This window comes from Pteropus alecto, unplaced genomic scaffold, assembly GCF_000325575.1.
Source record: "Pteropus alecto unplaced genomic scaffold, ASM32557v1 scaffold202, whole genome shotgun sequence".
Taxonomy (NCBI): domain Eukaryota; kingdom Metazoa; phylum Chordata; class Mammalia; order Chiroptera; family Pteropodidae; genus Pteropus; species Pteropus alecto.
The window spans coordinates 2,760,389-2,768,661 of record NW_006432451.1 but is presented as its reverse complement, the minus strand read 5'-3'; the positions used below and the strand labels follow the sequence as shown (position 1 = coordinate 2,768,661).

The following is an 8,273-nucleotide window of genomic DNA, read 5'->3' as shown; positions in this document are numbered from 1 at the left end:
TCTTTCCCAAATTAATGTTGAGTTTGTCCATTGCCACCACTCAAGGTGTAAAAGGGAGCTAGAAAAAGCTTTTTTTTTTAAGGAAACAGCAATGGAAACAAAGCCTTGTAGGCTCTTTTTCTCTCCTATGCCTTCTCTTGTCAAATCTTGGCCTGAAAGGCATGGATATTTTCCCTCATTTCATTTTTTAATTAAAATATTCTAGACACATTAAAAGATATATACAGTCAGAATAGTCTAGATTATGCTGCAGTAACAAACAGCTCCTTAACACGTTTCTGCTTCTGCTACTTGCTGCTTCCTGCTTCTGCTCATCCTTCAAGAATGAGCAAGGGGTTCTGAAATCACTCAGGGACCCAGGCTGATGAAATAGCCACCATCTCAAACATTGTCAGAAGCAAAAGAGAAATCCAGAGCGTCTCAAAAAGGCAATTAAATGCTCTAGCTCATGACTCATTGGCCAGAACTAGTCACAGGGCCCCTCCCAACCATAAAGAACCAGGAAGTGCCATCCTACTATGTGCTTAGAAGGGAAAGGAGCCGCAAATGTCTAGTGAACAACAGTAAAGATAAAAGCAAGAATAAAGAATTATATCACAAACGTCATGTACCCACAACCACCCAACCTAGTAAATAAACATCACTCTGCTAAGGCTGGGGAAGCCCTCTGTGTACCTGACTCAAGTACATCTCTGCTCCTCTCCCTCACCCCGCCTTGCTGAGTCATTCTCCGGACTCTGATGCTTATCGTTCTTTATATTTTACTACATATTTAAATATGCAATATATCAATTGTATATATCCTTTGCAGAGAGGTAAACTGGTCTCCAAATCTCCACTCAGCCTGTCCTGAGGCCTAATATGTATAATTAACAATATATAGTATTATTTTGCATTTATTTAAACACCACATAAGTGGTATCATACTGTATATGTCTATCTGCAACTTTCTTTTTTGATCTACTTTATGTTTCTGAGAGTCATCTACGTTAATGAGTAAAGCTGTGATTGAATCTGTGTGACTACCGCAATGTCCATTGCAGATAGACACTTCTAACTTTTTGCAATTACATATATCATTGCCATGAACATTCTTGTGCACGTGCAAGAGATGGTTTCTGCAGAATGAAGATAGGAGGGCACCTTCTACTTGACAAGAAATTGCCAAATAGCTCTCCAAAATGGTTGGACCAAGTCACATTCCATCAGTCAAATATAAGCCTCCAGTCTCTGTATCTTCATCAATATCTGGTACCATCTGGTGAGTGCAGAACATCTCCCACATGGTTTTCATGAAACTTTTCTCATTAATCAGTCCATAAACATTTATCAAACACCAACTATGTGCCAGGCACAGAGCTAGGAGCTGAGGATAATGAAGAGGGGTAGGACTCGGTCCTTGCCCTCAGTGAGCTTGCAGTCTGATAGGCAAGATAGATACCCTCACTTAAAAATCATTACAATAGACTGGAAAACATAAAGAGACAAATAAAAATCACCCCATCCTACTACCCATAAGTAGCCACTATCTTCTTTTTTTAAAGGACTCATTCATGAGCTCAGGATAAGACAAATAAGCCAAATGCTTGGACAGAAGGACAGGGCCCAGGCTCCAAGAGGCCCAGAAACCTTGAGTCATAACTCAGGGAAGATTGTACCTTGCCCCAAGGGCAGGAGCCCATCAGGTGGGACCACTGCCACGTGACCTCTGGAACAGGGGTCTGGGAAGCTCATGGGACTAAGCCATGGTCTGGTGAATCAATCTTGAATACTCAGGGAAGAGCTTTCATCTCTTAAGGTGAGCAATTAGCAAGAGAGCTTGCGTATGAGGGACCTGTAATCATAGCAGTGCTAGTGATGGTAGTGGTCATATTAAAGCAACCCTGCAAGATATACTGAGTGAGGAATCAAGTGTGTCTCCTGAGGACCAGGTTGGAGGTAAGGCTAGAGAATGCAGTTTTATTTCAGCCACATTGTTTGAGGAGCCATGTCAAGTTGGTGGTTGGTATATGAGCTAAGATGTCTCCTGGCTATAGCTCTAGCTAGGTACAGCTTAACTCAGTAAGTTAGTCCACAGACACATGAATCCATGAGCAAGATGTGACTTTAGACTCTATAAGAAATATGAAAACCTTTTTTTTAAATTACCTTTATCAAAATATAATTCATGTACAATAAAATGCAACCATTTTAAGTGTACAATTTGATGAGTTTCAATAAATGCATACATTTGTATAAGGACCACCACAATCAAGATACAGACCATTGATAAGAAAACTTTAAGGTCTCTGTCATTTTCTTCAAGGAGTCCTGTATTTGCTACGAGACACAGATACCTAAGAAAGATAGTGGGCTATACAAGGCAGCAAAGCATAAGTTTCAATAATTGGCACAGGATATGGGGGCGTGGGAAGTGCCTGGTCCTAATGCAAATATACTTGGAGCTGGAGGCTCTCCATCAGCCAAAGAGGATCAGGGGAGAGGCAGGCGAGGCATCACAAGACTTACTTGTCCCAAAATACCTCACTGGCCTGAAATGGCACCATGAGTCACCCCTTTGGTTTAAAACATTTGGTATTCCCTCTGGCATACCTCTATTAAAATGCACATAAATGACCTAAAAGACAGCCTTTGAGGTGTGTAGAAAGCTCATCCTCCACTAACTGTAGAATCAGTTGTCGGATTTGCTGGCTACCACTTCAGGGGAGGGGAGAGCTGCTCCAAAAACAAATGGGGAAATAGACAAAGAAGCTGCACGATGTCCTCTAATTTTTTTTTTTTTTTTTTTAATCTGGTGAGAGAGTGGATGCTTTCCTTTAGGACATCTCAAATTACCACATGGAGGCAAGTCCCATCTGAAAGTTTAGGACATCCATTTTGGTCCAGAAGGAGGGAAATTTTTGTCAGGAGAATGAGTTCGGCAGGGGTTTGGGAAGAGACTCAGCATGGGGGTGGGGCAGCACCCAAAGTCCACGGTCATCGGGGCATTGGGGCACTAGAGGTTAGGACTGAAAAAGAAAAGACTGTGGAGGTTGCTGCCTTCAAATACCTGCAGGGTGGTTGTGAGGTAAGAGGACTGGAATAGTTTTATGTGGTCCAGCTGGGAGTGGGGTGAGGAGAGCCAGAAGGTGACAAGTATTAGCTCAAAATGAGAATTCTTGTGATCAGAACTATCAGGAGAGGAAATGGGTTGCCCCAGAAAGTAGTGAGCTCTCTATCACTAGAGGCATGTAAGCTCAAGCCAGACACTTTGTTGCAGAAATTCAAGCTTTAAGAGAATTAGGTCTCTCTCATCACTAAGATTCTCTCATCTGGTCCATGGCCAGCCCTTGAGAAGCCCCAAACAAACAAATATTAATTGAAAAATTGCTTTGTACAAAGAGGAATCGAAGAACAAAAGCCATGGCCTCTGTCGGCCATGTTGGTGGGCAGATGATATAGAGGCAGGGTGTGTTTGGAATCACCAAAGGGATAGAAAACACACACTTTTGGAGTTTCGAAACAGGAGCTCCTGCCAAGGGCTAGAGTAGTCTATGGAAAACCAAGGAGGAAGTGAGGTGACAACAGGCCCTGAGAGGTACTCTGCAATTCAGACAGGTAGAAAGAAAGGGAAGGGTGCTCCAAGGGGGAGGAAAGTTATGGGTTATGGCCGAGAGGTAGGAAATTACAAGGCGCTAAGCTGGCTGGAGGAAGGGAATATGAAAGAATAAAAAAAGGGTGCCAGAGAGGGAGCCGAGGAACCTAAGAGAAGACAGAGAGGAAACAGGAAGGGGAAGGACCTAGAGAGGCGTGAGTCCTAGCAGAGGAGAGGCATGTGGCCTAGGTCCAGGGCGCCCATTTTGGGCACGGAGGGTGGTGTGGAGGGGCAGATTTCTCCCCACTTCCAATTGTGCCACAGACCACCAAGCATAATGCCCCAAGAATGCCTCTCGCCCCCTTCCCTCAGCCCCACCATGGCTTCTGTCCCCCTCAGGGCAGTGAGCGCTAGAGAAAGACGGGAAAACCCACAAAAATCTTCTAAATAAGACAAATATGTGGTGCAGACAAAAGCCGTGCTGGGTGGGATGAGGTTTCAGTTGCTCCCCAATGGGGCGGACCCGTCAAAAGTGGCTCGTGGCCACAGAAAAATGCGTCATCTCCTGCTCCCGGTGGGGCTCATTGTCTCAGCTACTCCTAAAAAGAGCGCATGCTGGGGTTCCCACAGTGAGGGATTTGGGGGTCAGCCCCTGGCCTCCAGGTTACCCACATGGCCCTGCCAGTCCCCAGCAGGGGGCTCCAGGTCTTCTCAGGGAAGGGGAGGGATGCCCTCTTTGGGGTGTTGATTGGGCCATTTTAAGCTGTTCCCTGGTTGTGGTTCCTGGTCTTCTTTGTGTGTGGCGAGTGTCCAGGGCACCGCTGGTGTGGGTGGGAGAGCGACCAGTGTAGCCCCTCAGAGCCCCATGAGAGCATGAAGGTTGAGAATCAAGTAGTGTTCAAATGAAAGTCAACTGCCACCAGAAATGCTTCAGGGGAACGGGGGTGCAGGTGGGTCATGGGAGGAGATGGTGGGGAGAGGCTCTTTCGAGTCCTCTGTCCCCCAACCCCCTCTCTACCCCCATACCTACACACTCCCAGGCACCTGAAGTTCATGTTCTAGTTCTACTCCAGTCCATGGCCATTGTTCCTTGAAGAAAGACAAAAATGTATTCAGTTTAGAGGCATTGTTTCGGACTTTCTCTCTCTGGGCCAAGGGCTGGGAATGAGAGGCCTCCTCTTGGTAGGGTGGCCCCAGGCGAGGACAGGTTGCACTTGATGCGGAAGGGGCAACCTGGGTGAGGGGATGAATAGACTTGCCTGTCTGTGTGTCTGTGCTGGGTGTGCACAAGGAAAGCCCTGAAAGGGGCTAGCGCTGCCAAGAGGGCAGTGCCCTGAACACAGTTTTGACTCTATCCTGTCTATGACCCATCCTAGCCCCCATTCCCACCTGAGTTACTTTAGTCTCTGCTTACTTTTCTACTTAGGCTCCCGCACTTTGGATGAGCGAGCGACTTTCTCTCTCTGGGCCTCAATTTCCTCATCCCAGAGGGTTCTAAGATTCTTCCTGATTCTAAGCCTCAGCATTAACACCTCAGTCACACCAGCTGCCCTTTCTTCTCTCCAAGACTCCAGTGGTCAGAACTGGCCTAAAATTTGGCTGAGTTGATGGCCACTTGGGCAGTGGGCTTTGAGAGGAAAATACCCAACCCTGGCCCCATAAGTATTTTTTAACTTATTTTGTCGTCTGGAATTCTACCATTAGAGAGCGACTCCTTGGGACCTATTTGAAAAGCCATTTTCAATAAAATGGAGAGGATAACTGCTAATACCTTTTAACTGTGACTAAGAATAATCCTTTACGTACATATTTCTCTTCCCAATACTGAAATCATTTTCAGGTATGCGATCTCATTTGGTACTACAACATCCTGGAATTAGTTGACCATTAGGAGGTTAAGACTCCCGGAGGCTGTGACTCAAGATAAGAACCTGGACACAGGTGATCTCCTCCCAGGAATTACCTACATTTTAACAGAGGAATATCCTGAGGGTAAGAATGCCTTTCTGATGGCAGGAATTTCAAGCTCTGGAACACCGGGTGGGGAAAGCTGTCTAGGGTGGCTGGGAATGAGGATGCCACCCTGGAGAGACTGGTGGGTGCAAACCCACTCAGCCCAGAGCTGTTGTCCATCAAGTGAGCAAATCTGAATAGTTCGCAGGACCCCTTAGAGGGGCAGATCTGTATGGACAGGTGTCTGGGTTCATGGGAGAACATTAACGACTTGAAAAACAGAGTAAGGGAGAGTGTAAGTACTGAGGAGCAGGACTGGAGGAGCAGAAGTCAGGGATGGTGGACCTGAATGAGAGCTAGTGGTAACTGCAGGAAGGGAGTGGAGGCAGTGGTGAAGGGCTACCTGGGCACAAAAGCTCATTTTAAACTGGCTGGTTATAACTGAAGACCAACCATGGAACACGGCTGGTGTCCACAATGAAAAAGAATGACCATTTATCAGGGCTCCTAATTCCTAGATAGTTTCTGTGCATTATCTTGCTTGAGGCTTGAATCACCCTTGAGGTCGATTTTATCATCCACAGTTTTATGGAGAAGCAAGCTGAGGTTCAAAGAGAGCATGGAACCTTCCTGAAGTCATACAGCCATTAAATGGAAGGGCCTAAAGTCAAACCCAAGTCAATTGGGCTCCAAAGCCTGCCTTCTAACCACTTGTGCAATGGTGACAGCCATCTGCTAACATTGCCTCCCCTTGCCCTATAAGGGCATTCTTGAGGCACAAAGAGCATCCTTGCTATTTTTCCTGCACGGGCTATTCATAATATTTTATTTTATTATTATTTTTTTTTTTCCAGCTGGGTACAGCAAACTTTATTGATGGTGCATGACAAGGTAGGGCTCTTTAAGCTCCTCTCCTTCTTCAGGGGATCTGAGATAGAAACTGGATGCCAGAAGATTCTTTGTGTTGGGGGATCAATTTGAGGCAAGGACTCCCCAGTAGCTGAGGGTCTCTCTTCCTCTCAATTTTATTTTATTATTATTTTTTTTTTTCCAGCTGGGTACAGCAAACTTTATTGATGGTGCATGACAAGGTAGGGCTCTTTAAGCTCCTCTCCTTCTTCAGGGGATCTGAGATAGAAACTGGATGCCAGAAGATTCTTTGTGTTGGGGGATCAATTTGAGGCAAGGACTCCCCAGTAGCTGAGGGTCTCTCTTCCTCTCACTGGAGCTGGTAGTCCAGGGAGCTCTTACTACTTAGAGGCTAAGTAGACCCTAAGGTTCACCACTCCATTGCTATAGCCAAATTCATTGTCATACCAGGAAATGAGCTTGACAAAGTGGTCACTGAAGGCCATGCCAGCCTCAACATTGAAGGTGGAAGAATGTGTATCACTGTTTAAGTCTCAGGAAACAACCTTGTCCTCGGTATACCCCAGAATGCCCTTGAGGGGGCCCTCGAAGCCTGCTTCACCACTTTCTTGATGTCATTATATTTGGCAGCTTTCTCCAGGTGGCAGATCAGATCCACAGCTGACTCATTGGGGGTAAGGACACGGAAGGCTATATCAGTAAGCTTCCCATTCAGCTCAGAGATGACCTTGCCCTCAGCCTTGGCAGCGGCGGTAGAAGCAGAAATGGTATTATGGGCAGCCTCTCAGCCAGCACACCACAGCTTCCCAGAGGGGCCATCTACAGTCTTCTGGTGGCAGTGATGGCATGGACTGTGGTCATGAGTCCCTCCACGATGCCAAAGTTGTCATGGATGGCCAGGTGGCCAAGCAGTTGGTGGTGCAGGAGGCATTACTGACAATCTTGAGGGAGTTGTCATACTTCTCATGGTTCACACCCATCACAAACATGGGAGCGTCTGCAGAAGGGGCAGAATTGACAACCCTCTTGGCTCTGCCCCCTCAAGTGAGCCCCAGCCTTCTCTAAGGTGGTGAAGACACCAGTGGACTCCACAACATTTTCAGCACCAGCATTGCCCCATTTGATGTTGGTGGGATCTCACTCCTGGAAGATGGTGGTGGGCTTTCCATTGATGACAAGTAACTCATTATCAGCTTTGATTGTGCCTTCGAACTTGGCAGGGGTAGAATCATACTGGAACATGTAGACCATGTAGTTGAGGTCAATGAAGGGGTCATTGATGGTGACAATGTCCACTTTGCCAGAGTTAAAAGCACCCCAGATGACCAGGTGCCCAATATTGCCAAATCCGTTCACTCTGACCTTCACCATTGTGTCTCAGCATCTTGGCTGGCATTGTGAGGAAGACAAGGCTGTCTGTTGCACAGGCCATTCTTGATCATTTATTTTTCATGCAATAAGTGGTGATAGGGGTTCCTCTCGAGCTTTGGCTTGATGATGACAACAAGAGGAAGAAAATGTTTTTTTCTGTAAAGGGCCATATAGTAAATGTTTTAGACTTTGTGGACCATAGGACCCCTGTTGTAAATACTCAACTCTTGGGAAAGGAGCCATAAACATTATGTAAATGATGGGTGTGCCTGTGTTCCAATAAAACTTTATTTACATACACATCTAATTCATACATTTATCCATTCATTCATCTATTCACCTGATCGTTTATTCGGGCACTGTTCTAGGTGATGGGAATGCAGTAAACTAGATAATCCTCTGCCCTCTGAGAACTCACATTCGTTATTTGTACCCTCCTTAGTGGCTGATTTAATAGGTTAAATAGAGTAGAAGCTCTACCTATCACAGGATAGGGAGATTAGGT

General features: G+C 46.0%; 1 pseudogene; it reads right to left on the bottom strand.

The window, feature by feature from the left end:
• Positions 1–6,777: 6,777 nt before the first annotated feature.
• On the bottom strand, positions 6,778–7,768 carry LOC102878469 (annotated as a pseudogene).
• Positions 7,769–8,273: the final 505 nt, after the last annotated feature.